The 12,490-nt window shown below is 33.8% G+C and overlaps 1 protein-coding gene across 7 annotated transcripts in view; it reads left to right on the top strand.

The window, feature by feature from the left end:
* Positions 1-12,490, top strand: part of LINGO2 (leucine rich repeat and Ig domain containing 2) — a 1,166,767-nt gene that overhangs the window by 375,414 nt on the left and 778,863 nt on the right. The window lies entirely within an intron of this gene.

Raw genomic sequence — 12,490 nt, 5'->3', positions numbered from 1 at the left:
CCTATGTTGATTTAGAGAAGTGCAATGAATCTTTAATCTCCTTTGTATTTCTCACTGCTGACATGTAAAATGTCATTTTGATTCTGCTCATCTTTTCATCAAAAACATCAACATGTCAAATACCATGGAACCCTTGAAACATAGTCAATAAACCTAACTTCTAAAGTAAGAGAAAAAAGAGTGTCATTGTTCTGAAAAATAATTGCTGATTTTTCTTTATAACCATTCTTATTTCCTCATCAACTTACATTATAACTTCAGAGGTGTATTTCTAGGAGGAAATTTTTGATTCCTAGAAAATTATAAGGCTTATTCCTAATGTATGCAGTGTTTTTTGTCAAACTGAAGGGTGAGGATGATGATGGTGATGATAACTAATATTTATGGTACACTTAATTTTTTTTCAGGTGCTGAGATAAATTCTTTATATCTGTATCATACTTACTCATTTAAAATTCTGTGACATAGATTGTACTATTAATTTCACATGTGCAGAAAGCTTTTATTAATTATCACAGGAAACTTGGAGTCCCAGGTCTCTGCCATTTCTGGCCTTCTGATTGCCATTCATTTCAGCATCTATCCCTATACAATTCCATTTCTCCCCTCTCGGTTCTTAAAACCCTACTGGTTTTCCTTCATAGTCAGACACCAGAAAAAAAAAAAAATGTTGGATAGCTTATTCTTCCCAAATTTTTCTTTAAGCATTTTTAATTTCTTTGAACCTGTCTTTCATCAGATGACATAGATTCAAAAGGATCCTCCTCAATAGGGGAGTGTTCACTTTCACACCATTTTTATCACTGGATTTGGTTGGAAAAGAGATATTTCTTTACTCGTTATTGATGCTGCCAGACAAGCATCTCCCTAAAAACACCTAGCTTTGAGTCTTATGTCATTGGATCATACGTCCACTGCCTATTCTTGTTGTAGCTTGGTCTTACCTATTAATTTCTTAAGGATCCTAGATCATCATTTCTCTTTCCAGTGGTATTCCTCTTGTGATTCTTAGTTATTTCATATATATGTTGAGTGTCTTCCAATAACCTGGTCTCCAGTTTCTTGATCTCTCTGCCAATGACTTTACCCTATTAAATTGTAGCCACCAACAACTCATAAATTTAGTTATTTTACCAATAATGCAGATTCTCTAAGATCTCAGTTTCTTTTGTTCTTCTCTCTGATCACTCCCTCTTCTCCATCCAAGTTCAATAATTTATTCATCCCTGATTGATCTAAACAAATTGGTCATATTAACATATTTTGTACGTCTTATACTTATATTCTTATTTTCCTTCTCATCCAGCTTAAAATCAACAGTGTTATAATCACTTCTCTTTTGTACCCTCATGTGCCTTTTGCTTCATTTTGGAAAATAAACAAACAAACAAACAAACACTGATTAAAACCATCTTCCAACCTAGTCTGCACCTGTAACTGTGCAGGTGAACTGGGCTTGAAGAAAACACAGAACCCTTTGTTTAAATTGACCAACTTCAGGTTAGATTTATATTCATTGACCACAAGGGAATGCATTCATTCTTACCCTTTCTTAGATTAATATTTCACACTTTTCTTCCTCCTACATCTCAACCCATCAAAATCTCCTTTTACAAATGACGGCCTTAAATCCTATTTTAAGGAGAAAATAGTTACAATCACAAGAAACAATCTACCATCTCCCATCATCCATCTAAACAGCAGCCACCAGTAGCTCTCATATGCTCAGCTTTATCTATGGTACCAGTGGTTGGAAGCTACATGTCAAAACATAGGGTCACCTTCCTGTGTCACTGGAGCCACCCGCTCAGTTACTTAAGAATATTCTTTCAGTAATCTGTACTATTCATTCTACATCATAATTTTTCCCCAATTTTATCATATCATTTATAACTTGCAGCATGCCCTTATTTCTACCACTAAAAAAATGAAAAAAAAAAAAAAACTCAGTTGATTCTTATTGTATATTTAAGTACTAACCTATTTCTTTTCTTTCCTTGACAACAAAGTTCTAAGACACAATCATCCATACCTACTTATTCCTATTTCTCTCTCTTGAGCCCATTGACATCAAGTGTTAACCTTTACCACTCAACCAAAACTGTGCTTGTCAAGATCACTTTTGCTAAATCCAGTGATACTTGTCAGGTTCTATTTTACTTGACTAATAGCCAACTTTCATTGAGCTTTCATTGAACTTCCAAGATGCACACTCTCTTATTCTCCTCTTACCTCATTGGTAATTCTGGCTCAGTTTCCTTTATTATTCCCTTTTTATATCCTCTAACAACTCACTTACCTCACGTTTCAGTCCTTGTACATTATTTCTTTGGTTACTACACTCACTCCTTTTGGTAATAAGGCCCAGTCTTGCACTTTCAAGTGTCATTGCTTTTTTTTTTTTAATATATTTTTATTGTACACAAATGGGATACATACTGTTTCTCCGTTTGTACATGAAGTAAATGCATACCATTTGTGTAGTCACACATTTACATAGGATAATAGTGTTTGATTCGTTCTGTTACTTTTTCCTTCCCCCCACCTCTCCCACCCCTTTTTTCCCTTTATATAGTCCCTCCTTCTTCCATTCTTACCTACCTCCCACGTCATTGCTTTTTGTTACCAACTTAATATCTCTAGCCAGGATCTCTCCCCTAAATTTCAAATTCAAACGTTTAAAGATTTATTAGGATATATACAGGGCATATGCAACTAAAAAATTCCAAAACTGAACTCATAACCCCCCTCCTTTACCCTTCACATAGCCTTTTCTAGGAGTTAAAGTCTTCTCAGTCTTCAAGAGCTCAGGAAAGAATCTTTGAATCATGGTTGATTTTCCTTCCCCTTGAGAATATGCCATATCTAATCCATCAGCAGAACATGTCAGCTCAACCTCAACAATATATATATATATATATAGGATCTAACTGTGAGATCACAGCACACTAGTTTCCTCTTTGCCATCTTGAGACTAAGACCTGAACATCTCTCATCTGAGTTATTTCTGTAGTTTTCCAATAATTCTTCCTCCTCCCTGCTCTCTTTCTATTTAAATCTATGTCTATATATAGTCAAAATTTTTGTGGATAAAGAATAGTTTTTGCTTACATACTATTCACCACTGTCCAGAATTGTGCCTGTAAAATTGAAATTTAATCAACAGAGACAAAGAATGACCTGAATCTTATGGCACTTTAGAAATAATTCAAGAATTGTGAATTAAATGTGTCTTTCCAGTTTCAGTGTTTGTTTGCTACAATGTATTACTTATTTTTGAATATTCCACTCAAACAATTCAAGGATTGTGAATTAAATGTGTCTTTCTAGTTTCAGTGTTTGTTTGCTACAATGTATTACTTATTTTTGAATATTCCACTCAAATTGTATTTCACTTAGATCAGACGTTTAAAATATTGCATTATTTATCTTAGTAGCAAATTAATTTAAACATAATGATGTGTAGTCTAAAACATGCACACACATACATTCATGTTTACATATTACTATCATTGTAGAATAAAGTATAGATCATCCTCCAGAAAAAATTCAAAAAAGAATATCATATAACTTCAGTATTCTGTAAGAGGCACCCCAGTGTTTGACAGCAAATGTGGAAGCTTGGTGCAAGATATCATGGGAATATCTTATACATATAATGATTCAGAGATCCTTTACTTCCAGTATTTACTTTTCACAGTGATACTCTTCTCAACTATGTAGAACACATCAAACAATAGCCTAGTGACATAAAATTCATAAATCGTACAGTCTTCCTATGCTTGAAAATGCCCACTTTTTATCACTTTGCACATAAAAATCATTATGATGCAGATCTTGTCTTACTTAATGAGGTATGCTAATTGCAGATACCTTTCTATTTTCTTGGAAACAGTGAAAAATGAGAACATTTCAGTATATTAAATGTATCATTTAATGGTTTTCATCTTCATAAAAATATCCATTAGGAACCCATTCATATATGATGTGCCTGTCATGTGTTACAGTACCAGATCAGTTTTTATGAAAATATCCAATTTATAGTTTGTAGATGTAAGTTTAGAAATTTTTGAAATGTTACCCATCTTATGAAGATGTGGAGTCATATATACTGAAGGTTATATCAGCAGACAGTGATTATGTGTGTAAAAGGGATTATGTTCTGTTCAAATGTGAGTCCCTAAATGCATGTGGTAGTATACATAGCCCCTCATGAATATTTGACTGGAAGTTGAAATGCCTCCTTAGTGTCTAAGCTGTCAGTAAATCAACTTGTAATTCATCTTTACTCTGATATATAATGAGTGGTCCTTGGTTTTAAGGATTTCTGTGCTCCACTTAAATTTTTTCCTGAACAAGTATTCCCATGCAGTTTTTGTTCCTGAATTGTGTGTGTGTGTGTATCTTTGATATTAGTCATCTAGATTTGTTAATGCATACACTGATTGCAGTTGTAATTTCATTCAGTGAGAGATGATCCTTGTGGGTAGTAGAAAGAGCTCCTGGGGCTACTGCAGAAGCATGAGTTTCCTTCTAGTTGCTCCTGATAGCTGACTAAAATGTAACACAGATATTTCTTTAAAAGAATAATATACAGTGGAAGTACAAAAGGATAGATTTTGAAAAATATGTAGCAATCATCAAAATTCCAGAGAGGGCTACTGATGAGTTCTTGTTCTACTGTGTTAATGCGTGCTTCTTTTTAAACTACTTAAACTTTTAAACTATTTATAATATATTAAAAATAGAATATTGACATATTTCACAGGTTATTCCACGGATATCATGCCATTCTGAAAATGTCTAAGTCACCTGTTTCCCTTTAGGAGCGTCATGATGTTATTTTTACCTTGGAGGTGTGACTAGAACCCCAAAGCTCCTATTTTCTAGACTCTTCCTGCTGTATTACATTTTTTTCCTTTATAATTAAAAACTGCCAGTCTGAATATGGAAAATCTTACTGTTGGAATAGTTTGAAGAAATTGACTTTAATTCAGCTCAACTCAGAACTGAATCTACTAATTTTGCTAAAGGTATCTAGGGCTACTTTGGAATTAGCAATAACAAAATAAGACACATGGTTCTTGCTTTATAAACCTATTGTCCAAGAGTAGAGCTGGACTTATGTCCTCATAGAAATTTATCACTCATGAATTTATTTGTTCAACCTTCAACCATTTGCCTTAAATGTCATGTTTGCACATAACAAAAATGCCCAAACAATTCCTCTATCTCTTCTGAGGAGGCATATAGACCACACAGGATTTTTATAATTACATTCCAGAATAAATTTTAGTGGAAGTTAGAGAAGAGGCATGAGCACATGGCTGGTGTGCTCCAGGAGACAGAGGCTGCCACTCTGCTGATAGCTAGAAAGGAAAGGACTGCCCTAGGAAGGAACAAAGACATCACTCCATGAGTAGTGACACTGCAATTAAATATAGCCACTCAGTTTGAGTCTTCAGCTTGGAAGAGTTTGCCCTGCCTGTATTTGTCTGTGGATAAGCTAACTAGCTTTCTATAACTAATTCAGTGTTTCCCCTGAGCAGTAACATAAACATCCTGGTTCCAAACCTCCATCAGAGCAGTAAGTTTGCTCATACTTTTGTTTTATCTTTTTTGTTTTCCTAGGGTGGTGGTAGGGTTTTGAAGAGTAGGAAGGTAGACATTATTTTAACTATTTGATTTTTCTGGTTGAAGAACTAACAAGTTGTTGGGAGTTCTTGGGAATAGTGTATCTCAAACTTTAATATGCAAACATGTAACTTAGAAATCTTATTGAAGTGCAGATTATGATAACTACATCCAGGAGCTGGAGATACTGTTCTCCCACCAAGCTCTGAAGTGGTATCTGTGCCCAGAACCCCACTTGGAGTAGAGAAGGTATAGGATATGTTATTCAGATGACTTGTCACATCTGTTGTCCTGATGTGTCGTACTTCCTCTCTTTCCAACTTTGAAGAAATAATGGATGGAAAGATCATGCTTTGTGGTTGCTTCTGAAGGCTTTCCCCTTGTTTGTGTGCAGCTGGGGATTTGCAAACCATAAGGTATCCACCATTAAAATGGTATGTAACTGATTTGTAAAATAGAAATGCATCAGAGTAAAATTTAGGAGTTGCACTGATCTGGGAAAAGCCCCAAGTTTTCTTGGGAGGAAATAACTCTCTACAAGAGACAGAACATATGAATGAAAGAGTACAAAATGAAAAAATATCATCTCATTTATATTAACGGATAAGTATTTTTAATTGGATGATAGGCTTTGGTCTACTAGAGAATCTTTAATAAACCTACTTCTCCCCCAGCCCCTACCCTTTTGTTTGGTACCAGGCATTGAACCCAGGGGCACCTAACCACTGAAACACATCCCAAGGCCACTTTTATTTTTTATTTTGAGACAGGATCTCACTAAATTGCTTAGGGTCTCAATAAATCACTGAGGCTGGCCTTGAACTTGTGATCCTCCTGCCTCAGCCTCCCAAGCCTCTGTGTCTAGAGGCATTTGTCACTGCACCCACCTCCCATTTTTCCATATTTTTTGGTACATTACAGTTGTACGCACAGTGGTACTCATTACATATACGTACGTGCACACAATATAACGGCATAATTTGACCAATATCATTTGCCAGTATTTGCCCTTTCCCTCTTCTTCTCACTCTTTTTCTCCCTCTCCTTTCTTCTACTATTCTTCCTTCATTTTTCATGAAATCCCAATACAAACAACAAAAAATGGCTCAAAATTATTGATCTCATAAAGTTTGTATTTGTCCTGTCAAGATTGTTGTTGAAAATCTGTCACTCCCTTTTATTTTTTTATCCACAGGTGACCTTATCATTATTATTATTATTATTGATGTAAAGGTATAAGATTTGTCTTTTGTGAAGATAATTGATAAATACGGAATTCGTGTGTGTGTGTGTTTGTGTGTGTGTGTGTGAGTTTGTGTGTGTGTGTGCACACACACACCTGTGTGAATTCCTTTAATAATATCTAGATTTATAAAGCCATACTGACTATTCATTCTTCTTGTATGCATATATAATTCCATTAGGTAACAGATGATTCACATGCATTGTAGAAAGAACCCCTGAGGCTACTAGTTAGGTATGAGTTTCTAGCATTCACTGGGTAAAGAATTTATCATCAGGAGCTTATGATCTTTAAGAATACATGACATGAAGACAATGATTGAACAAAATATGACTTTTTCTTGCTACTCTAAATTGTTATAAGCACTCCAGTTATGTAACCAAGATGGAAATAACTCCACTTAAGTCATTTGAGGTACTTGAATACATTTTGGAAAGGCGGGGCTATATTGTTTCTTTTACTAAGATGGTACTCAACCCAGAGATGATACTCAACTGAGAGATTAGTTACCATGTATGTATATGAAGCTTCCTGTGATAGAACAATTAGCTGAGCATTCAATAAATAGCAGCACCATAACAAAAAAGCTCATTTGGATAATCATTACCTGAAACAAAACTTGCAGTGCAGTTCTTTGCTTTGTCTGTCTTAATTCTCTTTTGCATATATATCACTAGAGGCTATATAATTTTGTAGCTGAATGTAAATGGTGTTTATGATCATATTTGTTTGTGTTTGTAGATTGTAGAGAGATTCATCATTAGTTTTCATCTGGTTTTTATGAAATCTTTAAATCCTTTGCTAATTAACTTGTGTTTAAATTGTTTTGGCTCAGAGATTTGTTTTTACAAGTAAAAAAATATTACCAATGTATATTTCTCATCTATCACTAAAAAGTTGATGTATATAAGATGTCTTACCCTCTCTCCTTCTTCTCTTATCATGGTTTATCACATTCTTTCACATTGCAATGCATCTGGGTTTATAATATGGCTTAGGCAAATAAATATATTTGCTTAATTTGCTTTTGTTTTAGTTCTGTAATTTGTACTCTGTGTGTGTGTGTGTGTGTGTGTGTGTGTGTGTGTGTGTGTGTAAACACTGTCTACACATTCCTCTTGTTCAATTCATTTAATCTTACTGATATCTGGCATCATTTTGATCATTATTATATTTTCATCTCCAAAACAATGAAAATATTTTTAGATCTGTGATAATATTTTAATCATTCTGGCCAGATACATTAAAATTATCTTCAAGTTCATAATATAGTTAAATTGCATAATACCATAATCTCATATTTTGTAATTTTTTAATTAATCAAAATATCTAGAGAATAAAGTAGTTTCCATATTTTATTTATTAAATCAGATTAGATCATAACCCATTTTTAACCCTAGTCTTTATTTCTGAAAAAGTTTTGCAGTATCTGGCCCTACCTTATCTTAGGATGTATAGTATATTCAGTTTAGTGAATATTCAGATACTTAGCATTGAGTTTGTAAAAGCACAGTTGGGGGATTAGTCAGATATGTTTTTAATATCTTCTTTACTGTTTAAGTTGCTTGGCCTAGATGATTTGCTTGGTTTCCCAGCCACAAATTATTACTAAACAAGATATGATGACAGAACTTGGATAATGTATACATTAAAATTATTAAATATAAAAGATCTAGCACAGATCTTTTAAATATACATGGTGATTACCACTAACAATGCTCTAGATCTTACACTCTTATATTAAAAACATTGAATAATTAAATTGAAGAACCAAAAGCACATTCAAGATGAATTATCCTTTGTATTCAGAAAGAAACAGAGACATGGAAAATTACTACAATCATAAGATGTTCAGTACTATTTTTAATATTTTTCTGTTTTAATAAAAACACCCTGAACTTGCTTTTTTAATATTTTCCTATTCTGATAAAAAGACTACATTGATGGTAGAACTTGAAGAGGATCTAGTTAATTGCACTATCTTTTATATATGCATTTATGTAGACTTTAATATGTACATCAGTTGGCATATATTTTACTCAAGTAAAGTGGAAAAAATCTTTGGAAACTGTGAGTTTCATTCTGTTTTGGAGCTTAGTCAGTGTTATGATAGTATGAAAGTGCCTGTGTATACCATAAACTGTAATGGAACTATGCACACACCATCTTTTATTTCTAAGTTATCCTATTATTCAGAAAAAAACTCTTTGGGGCCTGAGTATGTAACTCAGTGGTAGAGTAACTGCCTATAGGCAAGGCCTTGAGTTCAATATTCATCACCACAAAAGAAAAGGAAATTAGAAAAGAAAAAAGAGAGTGAGAAAGACAGGTTGAAAGGGACAGAAATCTACTTAAACTATTGCAAATAGAAGGAAGTATAGAGTTTTTGTAAGAATATATTGATCTTTGATAAATTAGGTATCAGCATGACTCATATTGTCAGACCTAAGAATTTGGAAGATTGCTAGTTTATTTGTTGCTTTTTCACGTGTGTGCGCGCGTGCACTTCAACACTAAGTTACATTCCAGCCTTTTCAAATTTTCTTTTGAGAAGGGATCTAATTAAGTTGCTCAGGCTGGCCTTGAGCTTGTGAGTATCTTGCCTCAGTCTCCCAAATAACTGGGATTATAGGTATGTGCCATACCTGGATCTGGTCTCTTAATTCATAAGGATTATGTGTTTCTTCCTTTGTGGTCTCAATAACTATCCTCTACTTGTGGGCTACTGTATTTTTTTTTAACCTTCATAAACTTACCTTATCATTTCCAAATTTACTGTGGCATCAATTTTAGACCCAACCCTTCATGACATTTCAGTACAAGTAGTCAACCTGACAAGCAACACATACACATCTCTTTCCAGTGAACCATAAACTCAGGAGTTAGAGAATTGGAGAACTTTGGGCTAGCTTCCCTTGAGATGGAGATAAGCCTTGCCATCAAAAATAGAAAACCTAAATTAATTTTAAAAAATAGGGGATCTATGTTGGGCAAATAATGAACTCTCTTAAGTATGAAGTTATATTTTTTATTAACTTCAGATAAAATATCCTCAGTTGTTTACTTGATTTGCTTTCACAGCTTTGCCCATCTAATAATTTTCACTGAGAAGGTAGGAATCTAATACACATAGCGACTATGGGCGATAACTGTTTCTGTTTATCAAGTTAACAACACTAAGAAATGAACTATTTACCTCAGAACAGTGAGATTCAATCATTAAAGGATGCATAGGACCTTATTTCTCTTCTATCCATGTCCATTGTCCTGGCATCAAGAAAAAAATATTAAAAATCCTCAAACTAGTGATATTTGAAAACTGTCAATACATATTATATTTATGTCCTAATCTAAAATGAATGTTTTATTGATGCTATGTCAAAAATTATCATAATTTTATCTAGGGCTAGACACATGCTATGAGGTTTATATTTTTATTTTGCTATCTGATAAGAATAGGTTTATATGTTTATATATTAGATCATTTAAATTAAGAAATTACTTCATTTTTAGTCTTAAAAACATTTCCATCAAGCAGTGCATATTATAGCCAAAAACTGTTTTGCTTGTGTAATATATCCCCAAATACCATGTGCTTCAATTTCTGTTAGTTTCCCTGCTTCTGTAAAGTAATAATGCAGAAACAGAAATGTAAAAACCTACCATTAACTATATATTCTAATAAATTGGTAACTAGGCCCTTACCAACATTAGAACAATCTTTTGACCAACAAACATAATTTTCTTGAAAACAGATATCATAAGTTTATGGTAGTACACTGAAATCTCATTGACACTGTTCACCCTAGAGTGAAGAGTCATAGACTTTAGTTTTCAACTTCACAAAAGGAGGTTTAATTACTCACTTTCTAATAGAATTTAACTATAATATAGTTCCAGTTGAATGGTAATTGCATTATGGCAAAATTCAATCTTAAATCTCTATCTTTTGTAGCTTTATATCTTTTAACTTTGTCTTAATTTCCTTCTGGTTCTTTCTTCTTTCTAAACTGCTTGAATGGCTACTCAGGTCCACAACAACAAAATATGTTTTATTTCACATAATTTATGTGAAAGTTAGTACCCATGGTTGGTGAATTTACTCATTTAAAACATCTGTTAAGCCAAGGAGAACATGTCTCTAGGGTTGGAAAAGGGAAAATATTTTAGAGAATAAATATGGATTTGCTTCCCCAGCACAATTGTAAGTAGGAAGTATGGTAGTTTGCAAAAGTATTTTTGGTTGGAGTTCTATGCATATTAGCAATGATGAGAATTAATGAAAATAATCACATAATAAATAAGAGATCTATGAGTTTAATCCACATTAATTAAAATGTGTAGTTGCCATATCAAAAGTTTCTAATCATCATACTAAAGTAAATATTCTAAATGTGCAATAAGATATTAAGGAGCTAACTCATAAAAGGCACTTTATTTTCCTTCTCACAGTTGGAATGTAAGCATATTACATTTAATTTTTATTCCAGATTTTTTTATATACTTGTGATAAGGCAGTGAAAAAAAAACAAAGGTTCCTGGTGGAAGAAATAGGTTTTTCCTCTCAATTCTTCTCCCTTCATTGTGCAAACATGTGAGAGATTTATCTGCAAGATGCCACATAATTTCTTCTGCAGTAGAGCCTTTCAAAAGCCATTCAGAATTTGGTATAAGTGTTTGATTACTGGACACACTTGTAATTGAACACCAGTTTCTCTTCCACTGTAACACCATGAGAAGTTTCTGAGTGCATGTTAAGTTGCATGGTTTTGTAGTGTATGAAATCTCTTCTCCTTATTTACTGCATTGGTACCGAGGGGTTCTTCTGAAAACAAATGATGCTGAGTAGATTTCTTTCCCTCCTCCTGACCCCACAGCACAAACTGACTATCAACTTCTGTGTCCCACTAGGTCCAACATTTCATTAGTACAGCTATTCAACGTGGCATTGTGATTTGGTAATTTCGTGAGGGTACATTTTAATAACACACACACACACACACAAAATGTTATTCTGGAACTTCCTTTTCTTCAGAATGCTATTGTTTGCTGGTTTTGAGAAAAAAAAGTCATACATCCATTATTAATTTTAAGCAGGCTTCTCTAAATTGAGAGAGATTCGCAATGCCCTGAGTTACTAAACTCTGGACTAGGAGGTTCTTTTTCTGAGTGTTGCTCGAGGCTACCTGTCAAGATTCTGCTCTACTAGTCTTACTTTCTTATTTTCCCATCACACCTAGAAGTATTTCCACACATCCCCGTGGTTCTTTGGCTCTTCTTGCCCATTCAGTTGAAATTCTTCAGAGAACCTGAATCAAACCTCTCATTTATCAGAGCCTGCAGATGTGAAGGTACAGACACTGACTAAGTCAGATTTGGGGTTTGCAGGCATAAGTTGAGCCTGAAAGAAGGGGAGGAAGGAATATCAGTTTGTCTTTACTATCTCCAACTCAGCCTGTTTGGAAAGAACACTAAATTATTGACACCCTGGGCAAATTATTTCTCTTTTTTTCCTTCAGTTTGTTCATCTATGCAATGGAAATATACTAGCTATTCATGGGAAGATTTACTAAAATAATACTTACATGTTAGGAAACTTTTGGATGCCAGGGA

This window comes from Sciurus vulgaris (genome assembly GCF_902686455.1).
Source record: "Sciurus vulgaris genome assembly, chromosome: 15".
In the NCBI taxonomy this organism is placed as follows: Eukaryota; Metazoa; Chordata; class Mammalia; order Rodentia; family Sciuridae; genus Sciurus; species Sciurus vulgaris.
The sequence above is the reverse complement of the archived record's forward strand: the minus strand, read 5'-3'. Positions and strand labels throughout refer to the sequence as shown.